This window comes from Brienomyrus brachyistius, chromosome 9 (genome assembly GCF_023856365.1).
Source record: "Brienomyrus brachyistius isolate T26 chromosome 9, BBRACH_0.4, whole genome shotgun sequence".
NCBI classification, from domain to species: Eukaryota; Metazoa; Chordata; class Actinopteri; order Osteoglossiformes; family Mormyridae; genus Brienomyrus; species Brienomyrus brachyistius.
The window spans coordinates 16,208,450-16,228,063 of record NC_064541.1 but is presented as its reverse complement, the minus strand read 5'-3'; the positions used below and the strand labels follow the sequence as shown (position 1 = coordinate 16,228,063).

Genomic DNA, 19,614 nt, shown 5'->3' with positions numbered 1-19,614 from the left:
AAGTGCAGAGAATTAACAAAATTGCAAGGTATCTTGCCCCAGTGTAGCTCTATAAGATGATTTTTTACTTGACACTAAGAAACATATGGAGGTCACATAATGCGTGCTGTTTAAATAAGTTGCTGCTTTGGCATGGTTTATTTAGGGTGCAATAAGTCCCATGTCCACTAGACTGCAGACAAGTCAAACTGAAAAAAAAAAAACATTTTAACCGGTCTTGCAATTATCTGCCATTGTTTTGAGCCCGACTATGTTTTTTGGACATGTGACCACTAGAGGGAGTATTGGTTCAGTATGGATTCTACTTCATTGAGCACTGGATACGAGATAAATACAAATCGTGCAGTAGGGAGAGACGTGGTTCCACCTACTCGTAAAAAAAGCTTTAATTAACTGTCCTGCCCTACAAAGGCAAAACACAGTAACTTCATATGTTATCAAAACTGAGTTTTGATCAACATTAGGTTCTTTCTGTCTTGTGACAAAATATCGTAGCTCAGCTAAGCTCATTTATCAACCTACTGCACATACGGGTGGAAGTCAAAGAACCTTGAAACCTTTTTTCTCATTTTTGGTCTCAGCATCGTTACTACATTTTGCATTTGTAGGACAGTTTAGCAGTCAGGATGACTGAGTTCCATATGATAAATAAACAGACTGCATTGTGTCTTCCTATTACTAGAAAAAACTAAGTGAATATATAGACTGAAAAAAAAGTTCTGTAGTCAGAACAGCTGCAGAAATTGCATGTAAAACACTAGATTACAGCTAATTAGTAATTCCTTTGCATTCTTGGGCACCAGCCGTTTGAGTGCGCATGTGTTGTCCTGTTGGTTAACAGGACAGCATACATATCACCCCTCATCACAACATGCTTTGAATATTATCACAGCATGTTCATCCTGGATAAATAAAACACTTTCAAATGTCTTGTTCCATCCCACCTGGTGTTAGACAAACTGCAACATGCCTAGAAATAAACACTGTCCTGTGATTTTTAAAATTTCTTTCTACTGCACCTCCCTCTCCCCAGCCACCTCCTCCACCTCCTCCAGCTCCTCCAGGGGAATACCTAGGCGTTTCCAGGCCAACCGAGAGATATCATCTTTTCAGTACAATGGAATTTTAAAAATCACAGAACGGTGTCTAGGTCATGTTTTTACAACATATTTATACAAGAATTACACAAGACATACACATACAACAGACAGATGTTTTAACAGGTAACAGTAAGGGTGAGAATTGGGTTATATGCTTGACCTGAATAGATTGAAGGGTTCACTGGTAAAATGCAATGAATTAAAGAAATACATTCCTCAGACGTAGATGGATGTATCCAGCTACACATCGAGCACATTGCAGTATATCCATCCATCCATCCATTCTCTTTTTTGTCTGCCTTGGTCCCAGAGGGCCTAGAGCCTGTCCCAGGCACCCAGACAGCACATGGCACATCCTGGATGGAATGCCTGTGGTAATAGTATACAGACACTCCTCTACTTATGAATGAGTTACGTTCTGAATGGCCGTTCGTATCTTGAAATGTTCGTAAGTCATCATTCAACGTCATTTTAAGGGGATACGCAAGTACTAAGAACTAGGACGCTGGGAGTACGCACGCTACACTGCTGCATGGTGGGAGTAGCGGCCAGAAGTCGTACTGGGCGGAATTGGCGTACAGGAAAAAACTTGATGGGTTATTCCCCATTGTTTTTGGAAGAGCCCCACACAGGGCAAGAGGAAGGTGGAAAATGAATGAAACTGCGTGTACATATATGTGCTAATGGACTCCCGGAATTTCCTCTTGGAAACATCTTGGAATATCATCTACATACATTTTAGGATCCCTACTTCCTCCAATAATACCAACCTGTGCTTCAGTGTGTCTCTGTATTCTGCTCTGACTAGCAGCTTCCTGACACTTGGCCTCACTTCCCTTTTCCGTGAGCTTGTATGCCCAGAAATTCCCTCACAGGCAACACGCTTACAGGACCTGCACCTTCATTTCGCACTCTCCCCAAGCATTGTAACTCACAGCAAGATTCTCACACGTGTCCCCCGTGAAAGACAACCGGCTTGATACTTGCTGCCTACATTTTCTTCGCTTCTCTAATCCAGTCTACAACCACCATGCCCAGCTTCTGCTGCATAAACACTGAATTCACCGTGTGTTTTTGTTATTGAACTCATGGAATTCAGCACCTCAAACCTTGTGGAACCTTAGCGATTATTGCTGACGTATGGAGCATCCATGTCATGTGACGTGAGAAAAGTGACAGAGCTGAATGATCAGGCAACCTACATATTTTGCATTTTAACCATCCCTCTCAGCACTTTATTAATTGATTTTCTTCTTTTTTTTGTTTCGGGGGGGGGGGGGGGGGGTGTGTGAAATGTACCTTAAATGCTGTTTTTACATTATTTCCTCAAGGTAAAATCAATTATTCTCTGTACCAGGACATTGTAGGACACTCTGCAGACTGTGTTATTTGTGGAAAGCAGGGGAACATGAGGGGATGTCAGCATGTTCCATCTGTTCATACAAATGCAACAAGACCTTAGCGGATAAAAACTGAGTGAGTGGTTTTCAATCTGCATGCTCAGAACAGGTCTGTACCTGTCGGGAGTGTCATTAACAGGCTGTGAAGCCGCAGTAGTGAAACCTCCTGTCACAAGGGGGCGCCATATTAGAAATGTGGTTTGTTTGTCTGGATGGGCATTAGGAATATTGATTCTGGGGAAGAGGCATGTTTAAGGTCTGGCAAAGAAGCTACGGCATGATCATACAGTAGCATGTTAGTGGTGTGCGCCCTTCGATCAAACATGCTCACAGTTTAGAGCAGGTAGAGGATTTTACCCAGGGCCTGCGATGCGGTTTTACTGGCGTGCTCGCATAATTCAAAACACTTATACCTCACCTGCCATAGCTGACATAGTGCTCGCCTTTGTTCTGCCAATAAGGTCACTGACAACAGACCCATGCGTTCCGCTCACCAATTACTTATTAATAGTTAATAATCCCAAGGTGCTCATGCCTTTTCTGGGCATCTGGTTTAGCAGCATGCTAGGTTGCCCTGAGCAACAGAACTGACTGACAACAAGGACCCCGTGCCTGCTGACACTAAAAGGACTGTTATGCTTAGTATCCTTATGACTTTTAATTGGCGCTGTTAATTAGCAGTTAGCAGTCACTGCTAGCCGTGGTAATGGCTGATTGGCATGCTATAAAGCCCAGGCATCTTTTGTGGAGGCGTATCTACGTGACTCAAGCGATGGGACAAAAGCAAGGATCTCTTCGGCACTTTTCCATTGCCACCAAGAACTGAGCCGTACCCGAATTATACGGCTAAAGAACAGTTTCCCATAGTAAATGATGCGAGCCGTACCCAATCAGCCGTACCGTGCTGAGACAGCCCTGCTTACTACCAGAGCGGAAAGAGTCTGACTAACCCGAGCTTCAGGTTTCATCACCAACATCTGATTGGTCAAAATGCATGGAGATTCCAGTGATATGCATTGATATGCATAGATTATTTGAAGGGAAAAAAGGCATATTCTATATATTGTTCATTATTAGTAGTATCGCACATCGCGATGTATTCAGGGTTTCCAACTCTCACATTTGCTGTAACACTCACGCTGTGACACTGTTTACAAGGTAATAAACCTGTTACATACATGTAAATGAGTGTCTCGAACTGAAAATTTCACACCAGCCGGCTGACCAAATTTGGCAGCTCCGTGTATTGATGCATTCCCGATAACTCAGAACCTGAAAATTCCCAACCTCCTGCCAATTTACGACGCTAACATAACATGACGATTCTCACAGACTTGCTAGCGCAAATTAGCACATAGTAAATCATGATGTACACTGTGTGAACAGTAAATAATCATGTCTGTGGTTTTACATCACTGTCTCTCTCCAAACCGAGCGGCGCCTTTACCGAGCCGACCTTTCTGCAGTGGAAAATCAAGCTGAAACTGCTCCGTATCTAATCTGCCTTTGTGGCACAAGTCAGATACAGCCTGGTTCCTGTATGCCAATGGAAAAGTGCCATTTGTTTGATAAGATCAGAAGTACTGGTATGTAACAGAAGTGGCATAGGGTGGGGGGAGGGACAGTATGGCTCAGTGGTTTGAAGCTTGTCCCCCCCCCACACACACACACACACACACACACACACATACAAGCTCAAATAACATAAATATAAAAAATGTCAGATTGTTTTGAATAGGCAGTGATGGAAGCAGTAGAGTTGCATGCAAATAGTACAAAAGAGTGATAGACCTTTTTAGCAACATATCGCTTTTAAAGTGTGTTTTTGAAGGCGTAGCAGCATGCATTGCTAAATAATAAATAAATAAGTAAATAAATAACAGGCTGTCTTTTTATCGGTACGAAGGAGCAAAGGCAAAAGGAAAGTGCAAATGAATGATTGCACTAGTGAACAGTTTCTGGTACAGTGGGAAGGTCAGTGATTCAGTGGGGGGCACAGAAGTGTCTGATACAGTAGGAAGGAGATGTTAGAGAGTCTATGAATGCATCGCTGGGTGAAGATCTCCAGCAGGGATAGGAGACGGGCGCCGATGACCTTCCCAGCTGTTCTCTCTAACCTGTTCAGCAGTTTCTGTTTAGAGGTCGTGCAGGTTCCAAACCAGACAGTGATACAATGGCTCAGAACACTTTCAGTGGTCCCCCTGTGGCAGGTGGTGAGAGCCGGTATGGGTGGGCGAGCCTGCTTCAGCCTCAGGAGGGAATGGAGCTGCTGTTGGGCCTCCTTGACAACTGCCATGGTGTTAGTGGTCGAAGTGAAGTCGTCTGCTGGGTGCACATCAGGAACCTGCTACCTCTGACCCTCTCCACGGCCGTGCCATCTATAGTCAACGGGGGGTGGTGTTCTGTGTAAGCCTTTCTGAAGTCTATGATCATTTCCTAGGTCTTGTCAACACTCGGGAGGAGGTTGTGGTGGTTACACTACGCTGTTAGCCGCTCCATCTCCATCTACCTGTACCTTTGCTGATGAGATGTAGTTTCCTGTACAAACTTGATGAAGTTGTTGTTGCTGAATTTAGCAGTACAGTCGTGGGTAAGCTGGGTGAACAGGAGGGGGCTCCGGATGCAGCCCTGGGGCGAGCCTGTACTCACCAAGATGTGTGACTGCCGACTCTGACCATCTGCGGCCTTCGTGTTCAAGATCCAGTTACAGGTGCCGGTATCCACCTCCAGCTTCTCCACCAGTTGCTGTGGTATGATGGTGTTAAAGGCTGAGCTGAAGCCAATGATGAGTAGTCTGGCGTAGGCATCCTGGTTTTCCAGCTGGGATATGGTGAGATGGAGGGTAGTGGATATAGCATCGACTGTGGACTGGTTGGATCTGTACGCAAACTGTGGGGGGTCAAGGTTTGTGGGGACGCCGGCTTTGATGTGTTGCATAACCAGGCACTCAAAACACTTTGTTGCAACCAGAGTGAGATCCATGGGATGCAAGTCGTTCATGCGGGTTAGGCACAAGTATGATGGCAGGTGGGCACTACTGTCTGGCCGAGGGACATGTTAAAGATATCAATGAAGACCTCTTTCAGCTGTTCAGCACAGTCTTTGAGATCACAAACAGGTATGTAATCTGGGCCAGCAGATTTTCGGGGATTGACATTACAGAAGGCTCACTTCACCCTGGATGAGATCAACTGTAATACCTGTTTGCTAGGTGCTGGAGTTAATTTCTGTACTGTGGTGTTATTAGAGGCCTCAAAATGCATATCAAATTTATTGAGTTGGCCTGGCAGAGAGGAGTCATTGAGGTATGTTTGTGGGGCAGGTTTGTAATCTGTAACGGTCCGGAAACCTTCCCACAAGCAGCGTGTTAAGTGACTGTTGAGGTTCTGCCCATATTTCCTCTTTGCCTCCCTGATTCCATGGGACAGTCAGAGTGATAAATAATATTAAATAATAGCCTTTATATTGGTAGCAATAGCAATAGCAAGTGGATGGCAGAGTTAAAGACCGTACAGCTCAAAAAGAGACAGACAGATTTTTTGCCTGTAGCAACATGAAAGATATGAAGGTGGCTAGTCATGGTGTAAAAAAAAAACAGCTTCTATCGTTCTGCTTAGGAACCATCGAAACATACTTAGCTTCAGCTCACTCATGACAGATGCAGTGAGATATACAACGTACTTGTAAGTGCATGTGCCTGTAAACAGTGAAGTACAATGCAATCCTGCTGTGAGCTAGTTAAGTGAGACAAGCTTTGTTGGGTCAGTGACAGCAACTTCCCCCAAAGCCAAGTCCCCTGAGAGACACTCATGGGAATGTGGGAACCAAGCGACCCCAGGTATACGACTCTGCGTTCCAGGCAGCTCTTCCAGTTCCTCCACTTCATGGTTTCCCAGCAGCTCAGCTACAGCTTGAAGGCAGTTTTGCATGAGAGTAATTCCCAGAAGTAGAGTAGAATCACTGTACAACATTATGGCCACACTTACATTTCTCATCAATTTACTCACATAATTACAAACTCCATCACAAAGAAACAGTCCATATTTCCTGACAGTCAGAAAAATTGGGTATTAAGAGGAATTTCTTTATATTAAACAGCCGACTGTTTGGTTATATCTATAGTATCGATGTACCTTATTTCTGTTCTTCACTAATGTAAGTAATAAACTTAAATTTAACATTTAAAATGTGGATTAAATTACAGGATTGTTTGTGGAGTTTCTTGCATAATATTTTCGCTACATTGTCACATATAGTGTGACGAACCTGCGGCTTCGATTTTCTGCAGTACAGCAGAAGTCTCCAGTAATACCGAGGACTGAATCAGACTGTCCTACTTTCCCAAATCGATTCTGTCAAATTTACTAGATCATAGATTCATATGAAATTTATGCTGCATACTTTTTGGAAAAAAGGTGTTTTTAATTTTGTATTTCTCAATCACTTAACACGCCCTGCCTGGCTATCTGATGCTTTAATCTAAAGCCACTTACACCAAGAGAAGGAGTCATAGTTTTGTTTGTGGGGTTTGAACCCTCAGCCTTTGTACTATTAGAACGATGCTCTACTTGGTGAGCTACAGGAACAAAACCTGTAGTATAAGTTTGGAAATCTGCACTGACAAAATGCAAAAGGAATTCATGTAGCAGAAAGCCAAGGTGACCGGCATGACTGCCCACCACCCGTCGCAATAAAGAGTATTAACAGGTTACCATGGACCTCTTGCGTATAAAAGGGGGGGTGGGTGTGGGGGGGGGTGACGTTACTGAAGCATGGGAACACAAGGAGAGATATTTGTGGTGTTATTATACTTTTGGACATGAGTCACAGTCTAAGGACGTAATTACAGGGATTATTTAATTAAAAGCTTCTTTGCGTTGTTAATAGCACATTAAATGGCAACATTAAGCAGCAAGAAGAGAAGTGCGATATGATCGGATGACAGACCATATTCTCAGCATATCATGCAATAATTATAAAGTGTTTCACAGGTGACATAAAAAGTAATGAGTCTTATAACATTAAGTATCGCAGTGCGGCTCATCAGTTATAAGAGAACAAAAGTGATTATGAATAACCGACAATACAAACCCAATGGACAGGCAGCGTTGGGGAATAGATGGAAAACAAACTCCGATATGTTTAATATCTTAAAATTTTAAGAGCACAAAAATGAGCCCTTTTTAAAATGTATGCACTTGAAGATTAGAAAAATTTTAGCAGTGATTAATGGACTAGACTAGTGACTAAACACTAGACACGGGAGACATAAATGAGGGTTTTCCCTGGTTGGCAAAGAGCCCAAGTAACAAGGGGATGAGCTGTGATAAGCAGCCGCAGGCATATTCCCAGACTACCATGCCAAGAAGGCAGAGCGAGAACCTGCTGCCTGCCCAGATACGAGAGAGAGAGAGAGAGAGAGCGTGAGAGGGAGCGAGAGAGAGAGAGAGAGAGAGAGAGAGAGAGAGAGTAAGACAGTTCTGAGGCTGAACTGGTGAACTCTGTTGCTTACATCTCATCCATTTACTAGGCCGATATTGGCTCACCATAGTCTTCTGGTTTTGGTGCATTTATGGCACAACTACCGCATTCCACGCTAACATTTACAACTCACAGATAACAGATATTGGTGACGATATGAAAAGGACTGATGTCACCACCTGCCTCTTGTTCTTGCCCTCATGTTAATCACTCCAGCTGCCTCTTGTTTATACCCTCGTCAGTCTTGTACTTAAGTGCTTCCTAGTATTGTGTTCCCCAGTCTTGTCATTAACGTTGTACTCTGTAGTCACCCCAATTTTCCTGTTTTGATCCCCATGACCCTGTTCATTCAGCATTGTTCAAATAGTTCAATAAATCCCCTTTTGATTCCCCACCTCGCCTGCTCCCCAAGTCTTTTGTCCCAGAGGTCTTGCCAACTGACTTGCAATAGTATATAATTTAAAAAAAATCTGCATGTGTAAAGATCATCGGACTCCTGGTCAGAGCACTTTCATCCCTGAGTGAGCAGCAAACTCTGAGAACAGCGTGTAGGATTCTGCAGGACCCCACCCATGCTCTGTTCCCAGAATTTGAGTGCCCCCCCCCAGGACGACGGCTCCACTGTCCCGGCTGCAGGACGCAGAAGAGGAGAGCGACCTTCGTTCCCAGGAGCCTTCAACTCCTCAATTCATGGACTTCTCTTCCCCCCCGCCTCCCTGTACTGGGACCCGTCAGTCATTCTGCACTTGAGCCCCCCCATGCCCACTAACAATCCCTCCCTTTACATATTTATCAGTTCTTATCTACCTGATTCACAGCAATTTTGCACAGCATCTTATAAAATACTGTTGCACTTTATGTCATTGTGTCCTGTCATTGTTCAACTGCCCTGTGTGCCTATAATTGCCCCACAGGGACAACCAAAGTTATTTGAATTGAATTGAATTGACTTGAATAATTCATCTATAAAAGAGAGGATGCCTGTTGTCCCTATTTTCTACAGAATATTGCCTAAAATCCAAACTCAATAAAACACAACAAAGCTAAATAATATCCAATGAGACTACAACTCATCCTAGGTGTGCAGCCCCTGACCCCATCTCTTCTCCAGATCCACCCAGCTGGCTTTAACCCTAATGGAGCCCCCAGCCTCACCAGTTTTCAGGTACTACTTGGTGTGAATTAGGTGAGCAAAGGCACAGCTGGTTACTTTAACCCAGGCCCTAGTCGTTTGCTTTTCTCACACAAACAAATGTAGTTTTACATATCACTGGTTAATGTAACAAATACAGTATATTAAATTGACAAGTGAAATAGAATGCTGAGTAACTTTTGAAGTGGCTTTGGGGACATTAGAGAAGGAAGAAAGCTGTGATGCTTTTCTGTGTTTCTTTAGTGATAGTACACAGCTACCAAATATGGGAATTAACAGCAGCAGTTTCAAATGCAATTCAAAAAGCGAGAACACCTTATCGAAATACTCTGCCGTCACCCTCATGTTATTTTTTTTCCTCTTGTTTATAAAAAAAAAAAAAAAAAAACAATATCCGATGTTTCAAGCATCTCTAATTTGATAGGCAAATGAAAATACTTTGGAGCAAGTCTTGCAGGCCTTCTAACTGTTTCCTGCCCCAACAAGCAGGGAAATGTGGGCCAAGGCCTGTTCCTGGCTATTGCAGTGTGGGAACCCAGGAGTGGAGCACAAATGCTCCAGAGATGTCCTCATTCCCTTTATCACGGTCTTACAGTCACCTGATATTAATCCCTCTTTACCTCACAGTAGGTTTTCCATTATGCTCAAACCAGGTAAATTCAAACATGTGATCTGATAGAACGTAACAATGTAGAAGCACTTAATCTGTTCCTTTCTCAAAAGTAAAATCTTTATTAGCATACTGCAAAAATCACAATTATTTCGGCAACCCACGGTTTCAGAATCACTGTCTTTAAGGCCAAAATCCTAATCATCCCAGGTACCAACAACAAACGCAGACTGCAGCACTGAGTAAAGAACGTTTCATAACATAGACAGATTTATGTATTTCCAACAAACTTTATGCATGATGCTGTAAATGTGGGCCTTGAGACTTGTGAGTTTAAACAAAAACACAGACTGCAGCTGGATTCCCAATTCATGCACTGGAATCTCAAGTCACACACAAAGGAGGGAATCTCAAAGAGGAGGAGCTGCACCCTGGAATGCTGCGTCTACCACCGATTCCTCCCTCAAGTTTAAAGATCCGGTCAATGCCAAAGTCCTTCCAACCTCAATTCCCCATATATTCCTGTCAGATGTTGGTGCTGTGGATGGGAAACAGGTGCGAGGCACAAGGTCTGGTTGTAGATGCCTCCTACAAAAATATAAAAATAGTAGCTAAGAAAAACACCTTTCAAGAAAATCAACATTAGTTACAAAAGGGGGCTTTGGGAAATCAGTAACCATCAAGTCACACCACATACGGGAAGAGATGATATTTGGGAAATTCCTGGTGAAAGGCCACTTATTGCTTCCCGTACTTCCCTCTGCTAGGGCGAGATGTGTGGGGGGGCGGGACTAGCCCTAGATATTCTGGCACTCTAGATGAAATTCTTCTGAGCTTCCTCCCCAGTCCTGCATGCAAACACCCCAAATTAAACAAGCTCTCTGTATGCTGCATACATTTTTTAATATACACTGACTTATTGTTACGGCAAACCGGCATGGTGCTGGCAGGAAAACATGCGACGGTCCACTTATGGGGGGTTTATTAAACAGGCTGAACGCACAAAACAGGAGACCATAAGGCGTCAGAACCAAATAGGGGAAAACACTTCCATCAGAACTATGATTCAAACATGAAACTGGGCAGGGACACACAGGGTACCATCAACTCAGTAACAATCACAGAGCAACATACAACGACTGACTGGAGAGCAGAGCAGGTACTTAAATAACACACAAGGCTAACAAGACGACACAGGACTGGTGAGAACAATGTCCAACTGACCAATCAAAGGAAGGACAGGACAACGCGCAACAGCAGGGGCTGATTAACAGAACTAGCAGACATCAAAACTAGGAGACCTAAACAAGGCTCTAGTACGACAATGTAAAGCTAATTGATGCAGAATAAAAGGCACAAAACAAAGACCAGAGCAGAAAACAAGAGGAGCAAACCGGAGACAGAAACAAATGAATGCACACTGGGGGAACAGAAAGAACAATAAATACAAGAGACAAGGAAGGAATGACCAGACGGGACAGCTAGCAACATCTGCTGGCCGAACGGGGAGGAAACACACAGGGGAGGGATGGACAGACGCTGACCCTGACACTATTACATTAATACACTGCTTACTGAAATGACCAACCTCACAATGCGGAGCAGCAGAAAACATTTTTTGTCTGTCCTTTTGCATTAAAAACATTTCAGTAGCACGGGGTAACTAGTGTCTGGTTCACGAGAAATATTAAAATATTTAAATTTAACGGGATCCAACTAACTTACTGCAACAACATAATATCTCTGCATTCTTTGCTTTCTCTTGCTCTTCTTATTTTCAGTATTTTCTTCCCGGTAACACAGATAGTTGTAACCATTTCATTTTCCTACCTATCTTGCCAATTCAGTAATTGAGGGATGATGTATTACTTAGATGTTCAATGGGGGGGGGGGGGGCTGTGGTTGTCCCATCAATAAATATTGCTATTTCAACAATGTAAATAACTGTAATACCACAGAATGCAACCAAACAGGTGTTTTTTCAGATGTTCCTCACTCAACTGTAAACAAATGGCCCCCTAGGCGATCGTCTATGTCGCCGATAGGGTGGGTCGGCCCTGGCTGGGGGGGGGGGGGGTACATAGTCGGCTGAATATCTTTATATGGGGGCCATTGGGGCCAGGTCACGCTATTGCAGACACGTCAAAGCTATCCTGTGCTGAAGGGGCACTGGCTTTGTGTAGTTTATACTGGCACGGGGCCTGCACTGTGGCATTTCCGGAATCTAACGTGCAGTCATTTGGCACTGGGCTCCTGCTCGCAGAGAATGCAGGTCCCCACTTAGGCTGCTTCTGACTGGTAGTCGTGGCACTGACACACACTTACTGCTCGAACCCTACCTTTGACGTCTCGGAGGGGCCACGGTCTACATCTGACAGACTAACGAAGGCTGCTGATTTTGGGCATGGAGCGTGTGTCAGCCCAGCCACAGAGCTCTAGCTGCAGAAGTCCTCAGAATGGAGCACGTGACTGTAAAATCAGGGACAGGGTTAGCATGGCGATGACTCGACGGCTCCTCGACACGCTCATTGGTACGTACCTCTTGCTGGGCTCTGCAGAGGCCCTACAGTCAATTAGAGAAGGAAGGCATGATGGTAGATGACTGGTTTACATTAATGCAGGAAATGAATGAACGTAATCTGTACATCATATCTGTCTGGGGAGAAAGATCAAAAACACAGATGTATCCATTTACCATAAAGGAGATAAATTGTTATTTTAAAGATAGTCTGTCAAAGAAATTCCACAGTAAGCACAAAACAGTATTTTTTCATAAATTTACATAAAAGTTGTTAAATTTACAATGTAAAGTTTAAAAGCCCACAGTAACCAAAAAAAATAATAAAATAAATTATTGCAAAATAAGTTTCCCAAAACCCTAACAATGCCCAGAATGTATGTGTAACCCAAGTCTTCCATTCAACGCTTCGTGTAACTTGTTCGGCAGCAGCTCTGTCATCTGTTGCAGACTCCTGTCATCTCCCAGTCAGTGCGGCCAACTGGAAGAGAAGCCAAAAAAGCTGTAGTGAGAGTAATACTATTGCTAAAATCAAATGATGCATGTCCAGATAAGACTGGCTGTCGGGGGTTATCAGCTTTCATGGTATTTATACCCTACCTACAGTAAATGGTCATCCCCTGTGTTTTAGAGGAGAAAGGCCACGCCCCCTCATTCTCACCCACATAGAAAACAGCCGTTTCTCGTGCTCAGTTTCATTTTCTGTCTCGCACCATGCAGAGGTTCGCCCGGTGGCTGCTCTCCCTGTCCACGGCCTTTGCCCTGCTCCTGGCCTTGTGCTGTGGTGAGTACCCCCGCTGACATCGCTCTTCCCCCGCTCCCGTGAGTGTGGACCTGCACACAACCCAGGGGGTCAGGGGACTGCTCCCCACACCCATAGCAAGGATGTGGTGCTTAGAAGGTGACTATAGGAGACTTGGTCAAGAAATGCAGGAGCAACACAAGGACTGTGTGATGGGCTGCAAGCACAGGTAAAGTTATTCTGCAATGGAAGAACCACTACAGATTTCTGGGAACTGTACAGCACTGTTAGTATGTTATGGGTTTTTTTTTTTAATTAGTTTTTATTTTTATATTATTTTCAATGTTTATTTATCTGTTCACTTAGCTTTTGGTGTGGTTTCATTAATTTTTATTAGTTTGTATTTATATTTTTATGAAATTGTATTTAAGATATAATTCTATTTAGTTTTTAAATATATTTTACTTTCAGTCTAAGATTTAGTAATTTTATTCTTAGATATAGATAATTATTTTATGTGTTTGATCTTTAGAGAATCCTACATGAATACACAGTGCATATTATGTACTTATATCCTCAACATGGGCAAAAATATATCGGTATAGGTAAGTATTTGACGTTTGTTTCTGTTTCATTTTAGTTTGCTTGGGAAGTAATATTTAGTATTTAGTTTTCGTTTGGTTTTTTATTATCATTTTCATATCTTATTGCAGTTTACGGAAATGTTTTCCTATAGTTTTAGATTTCTTTGAGGACAATAGCCCCATCCTGCACTCATCCTCACGCAAGAAATCTTACGGCAACTCTATTATTCCATCATAAAATTAAAATTAACTACATTAAAAGCGTTGGGGTAGTTTGCAAACCCTACAAACTATTTACAAGGTAATACATACGTGTAACTGAACATGCAGACTTGTGTCTTATTGAACTTGTTTCGTAATCTCACTGAGAAAAGTTTGCAGTCCGTTTTCAGAAACAGGAACGTGTGGTCAGAAGCAGGATACTGTGCTCATAAGTGGGAATAAGCAGATACCTTCCTTTAAAATGATCAAACCAAACTACACGTGTTTATAAAACAACCCCGAATTACCTTAACGGACACTGAACGTGAACTGAAACATCTAATGGGGGTTTTGGCAACAATGCAAAGAACTTGCGCTTCTTGTCTCTGCTACACAGCCACGCGTGTGAAAGTAAGATCGCACATAGCTTTGCGACACGGACCGCATCAAACAAGGCTGGGGCAATAGGGGATGCATTTTTTAATGATTGTTCATCGCTGCATTCTTAATGACGCCTCTTAATTCCGGTCCCGCAACCCACGTTTTGCGGGGCAATTATATTTACTACTGCTTCTCTAATCATACAAGGCCTAATCAGACTGCTATTCTTTTGTATAAAACATTTCTTCTTAGGGCAGACAGCACATACACGTCTCTAACTCAATAACTGCATGTACTTTGTTGTGACGTAATCTTATACGCAACATCTTAAGGTGCCAGTACCAAATTCAATTACAAACTTCCATCCATCTATCCATCCATTTTCCAACCAGCTTATCCTACTGGGTCGCGGGGGATCTGGAGCCTATCCTAGGAGCAATGGGCATGGGGCAGGGCACACTCACACATGCACTCCTACAGGCAGTTTAGTAACTACAATTAGCCTCAGCATGTCTTTGGACTATGGGGGTAAACCCCACAATGACATGGGGAGAACATACAAACTCTCCACACACGTAACCTAGGCGGAGACTCGAACCCGGGTCCCAGAGGTATGAGGCAACAGTGCTAACCACTGCACCACCATGCCACCCAAATAATAATCCAGGAACAAAATATTAATCACACTTCATATTTTGGAGAAAATGCATCGCCTATAATGAAACAAGAATGTCATACGCCATCTCACATCCTCTTGAACTGCAATGAAAATTTGAATGTACTCTTATACAGAGAAGATGCTGCCAGGAGAAGCTATGAATGCACAATAAGCTGTTTTCCTCGATGGTCTCTCACAGGCTGACTCAGAGTAATAATAATAAGAGGATGGGCAGGTGGTTAGCAGGTGCAGGATGAAGCCTGAGGTGAATCATGGCATATAGGTTCAAGAAAGTTCTCTGGTTTACAGGAATCCTAGTACACAGGTGGACTGATTCAGCTCACAAAGGAGCACAGTAGCAGGGGTGCAGCTGTCTGTCATGCGATTGAAACTGCCTAAGTACAAGCCTAAGGCATTTTGTGGATTATCTGTTTTCTGTAACATATTCCACATCCCCTGTAACATCATAATTTAGTCTAGACTTTGTTCTCCTTTCCTGGTGATTGCGGCTCAGTCACATGATTTACACATTATTTGTGAAATATGAGACTCTGCTGTGATGGATACATACTCTGTTATGGTGTATACTCTGTTATGATGGATAGATACTCTGTTATGGTGTATACTCTGCTGTGATGGATAGATACTCTGTTATGGTGTATACTCTGTTATGATGGATAGCTACTCTGTTATGGTGTATACTCTGCTATGATGGATAGATACTCTGTTATGGTGTATACTCTGTTATGATGGATAGCTACTCTGTTATGGTGTATACTCTGTTATGATGGATGGCTACTCTGTTATGGTGTACACTCTGCTATGATGGATGCTCTGCTATGGTGTATACTCTGTTATGATGGATAGATACTCTGTTATGGTGTATACTCTGTTATGATGGATAGATACTCTGTTATGGTGTATACTCTGCTATGATGGATAGATACTCTGTTATGGTGTATACTCTGTTATAGTGTATACTCTGCTATGATGGATACTCTGTTATGGTGTATACTCTGCTATGATGGATAGATACTCTGTTATGGTGTACACCCTGCTATGATGGATACTCTGCTATGGTGTATACCAAAATTCATATCATACAATGCATAGAATAGCTTTATTTATGTGTTTTTTTGTCCTAGGGGATGTGCTGTGTGGTATAGAAGTGACAGACCTGTCACTATGCCACGGATCTCAGCCAGTGTGGGAAAACGTCTTCATACTAATGCACAGACAGACAGCGGCTAAACTACAGCTAGAAGCATAAATCCTATGGCATCTGTCTGAAATTGTTCTTTAATATGTTGCATGTTAGATGGTCCCATGACCCACAAAGTGATTTATGCGGCTCGAGCCTCTCTCCACATTGACCTGGTGGATATTGCTTCTCTAATTCACTAATTCACTTATCTTATTGGCCACATAGGGGGATCTTAAACCTCTGAGTATGTCTCTGAAGGGAAGTAAAACTGCAGAACTCATAAACTACAGGACCAGACAGGAGCTAGGCTATGTCCTGCAGGGACTCAAATCATGTAAACATATGGTAAATCATGTGCTGACATATTTGTTTGTTGTGCTTAGTGCACAGAAAACACTAGATAATAGTATGAGTGATATCAGATATATAATATCAGAGATGAGCACTTCCTGTTGCACAACTTTTGAAAATGGAAAACACCTGAAAGGCTCTAGAATCAACGGGAAAGTTTGGCAGAATGAACTTTCAACAAACTTAGGCATAAGCAGGAACCCTTTGGACTTCCCTTTGTACTATTGTATATGAATGTTAAAATGTGCATGTAGGGAACAATGCATGTATTTTTATGGACAGTGTAACTACAGACAACGACCCGTAACAGTGTATTCTCTCTGTATTAACAGGCAATGACTACGACTATGACTACAGTAGCACCCCAACACCAGATTATTACGACAACATTACCATTGATTATGGTATTTCTTCACTCATTTTTATCAGTAAAATTACTCTTGCATTTTTATCCACATGCCACAAAACGTGCGTGTTTTTTTTTTTTAGCAGATCTATACGACTTTGTGTATCCTGGCAGTGGAGAAACAAGAGGAGTCGCATCGAATGAGGTACTTTATGTTCTAGCACTTTGCCTATCGTAACTTTTTTGTATTTCTATATATATATTTTTTTTTTCAAAAATAATACCATATATTTCAAGGATGAAGTAACTCAAGGTTTTGGGGAAAATAAACGGCCGATGACAAGTTCAGGACAAGTTTGGGTGGTCTGGTAGAAGATCTCTCTCATTTCTTTTGACACGCTTCCAATTCTCTTTGGGAAATCAACAGGAAATGCTCTGGATATTGTCCAAAAACTTTGGTATGAAATATGCAGTTTATTAATAAAACAATGCTTAACAGCAAACATTCCAGTATAATTTGTGTGTCTGGGTCAAATGTAGCATGTGTTTTCATGGAATCCTCTGTATTGCATGTTTCCTTTTTTCCCGATCTGGAGGAGCTCTGCCCCTGGTGGCCTAATGTGTTGTTGCTCTTAGGTGCCACACCTGCTCCTGCTCACCCTGGGCTTGGCAGCACTCCAGCTCTGCTAAATGCCGTGAATAGGAGCTAACAGTCCAGACACTCAACGGTAGGTCTCAGCAGGTCTGTCTCAGTGTCTGATCTACTCGGACTAACCTACAATCACTGAAATACCTCGTGCAGTTTCTATGGTTAGAAGGACCCACAAGTATTATTAAACATTGCATGTGCTGCTATTATATGTGTTTGGGACCACAAGATTTCTCCATGGAACTTAACTATCAACCTTTTTTTGTCACAAGTGCACACCAAGGAAAGCTATACTGCCTATTAAGGGATTCAGATTTCATCTCAGGATGATGATGTAACTACCTGACTAATTAAGCGATGTCATGACAAGTAATTATAAATATGCAGTTAATATGCAGATAAACTCTACCAATGTCTTGCTCCGTGTATTTCAGATTACAGTGACCCAGAGCAGACCGGGAAGCTTGGATGCCCACAACGACTTTTCAGACACATTGATTATTAAATGACTCCAATATCTAACCACAAACTTCACATGGATATTAATACAGCAATTGATTTAAGCTCCTGCAGCTAAGGTACAAGCAATGTAAAGGTGATGGATTCCAGGAAAATAAAGCATCAGATTAATGAAGTAAATGTAAAACTATTCAGAATTCATCCTGTCAAAACATACACACACTGGGGGGGGGGGGGGGGGGGACTCTAGACCTCATTCATATGCACGTTAATTTACCAGTCAGCACTGAGCCGTTTGTCTCTGCTAAAAAAAAAAAAACATGTTGGGAGGGGGAATAACATGTGATGTTGGTTGATTTTAACCGCACCTTTGTTTCCAGTTAAAATGCAGTGCGAGAACACATCGTGTCTGTCAGCACTTATGACTGATATCTTAATCGGTGGCTCTGTAATACAGTCACAGTGAATCATAGTCAGAGATAAAACACAAGCTTGCTTGGCACTCCTACTGCAATGTAATGTAATTATCCTGTTAGGGAGGATTTCATTTCCAGAAACACTGCTCGCTATTTCACCTTGTAATGCTCCTGTGCAGTTATTTTCAGCCGTGGTCTATTGGCATTCCTAAACTGATGGGTCTACAGTAAGTGTCTTTGATTGGTTGATCAGTTCTCTCAATCAATTATGCATCAATTTCCTGGCTGTAAAATGAATGAATCACATACTTTTAATATAACGTTAAACTGGATATTGTCCGCTAAGTTAAACTTAAGTGTTTGTAAGAGAAAATCTGCAACAGCCAAAGAATTTGAAAACCGTGCCGGAATGTCAAATTAAAATGTTAACTTGCGCTTTTAATCATTTGTATAAAAAAAATATATATATATATGTATGTGCTTCACTCGTTTTATTTTCCGCTATTGGTGTTTCTTGATATAATCGACAAGCCGAGGAAATCACAAAATAACAGCCCCACAAGGGACCTGAACTAAACATTATGACAGGAACCAGCTAACGCCAGGAACAGAACTTCAGAAACAAGCCAAGCAACAACACAGAGCAACATGAACAAACAACAGCTGATTAGTGAACAGAGCAGACACAGGCACTAAAATACACACAGGGAATCAGGGCAAACAAGGGACAGGTGTAACTCAATAATCAATTAGCCAATCGGGGGAGAGACAGGAATGAGAAACAGGTGGAACTACTTAACCAAGATGAACACTGAACTAAGAGCCTTAGACATACTCTGGCACGCAAAATGGGTACAAAACCAGACCAGAAGAGAAGGAGGGTGATCCAAGCACAGGAATAAAGACACAAAGTAAACATTGAGGAGCAGAAAATTAACGAGTGATTGGTGAGACGGGTCACTAGCTAGTTTCAAAGCCATGATGTGAAAGAATCCATATCAGAACCACACACTCAACCCAGTGAGCTAAGCAGTGACCTCATAAACCACACAATGATAGAAGGAAGTGAGAGGGAGGAGGACAGAATGGCCAGCAACACCTTTATCGTTGATACGATCATCTCAAGATCTGAGAGCATTTATGGTTTTTTTGTCTTGTCTCATTAATGTTTTGGTTTTTTTTTCCCACTAGATTCAGTGCCAAGGGTGTTACTAATATTATATTCAACTGCAGAAGAATTTTAACACACAAAAAATCTACTGAGAGAGGCTTGGAAGTTCGGTGCATCTGATCCCTTTTGTTTTGTCTTTGATGTTGTAATATGACTTCCTGAAATGTGTACAAAGATAAGAGAGACAAAG

The 19,614-nt window shown here is 42.3% G+C and overlaps 1 long non-coding RNA gene across 2 annotated transcripts; it reads right to left on the bottom strand.

The window, feature by feature from the left end:
• Window positions 1-9,849: 9,849 nt before the first annotated feature.
• Window positions 9,850-12,879, bottom strand: LOC125749350 (uncharacterized). 2 transcript variants are annotated; one of them, XR_007399857.1, is made up of 4 exons: window positions 12,284-12,879; window positions 12,084-12,213; window positions 10,442-10,592; window positions 9,850-10,332 (listed from the first exon to the last, which is right to left on the bottom strand). It is a non-coding gene; the product is annotated as an uncharacterized LOC125749350 (long non-coding RNA). The 2 variants fall into 2 exon arrangements; XR_007399856.1 differs by lacking the exon at window positions 10,442-10,592.
• Window positions 12,880-19,614: the final 6,735 nt, after the last annotated feature.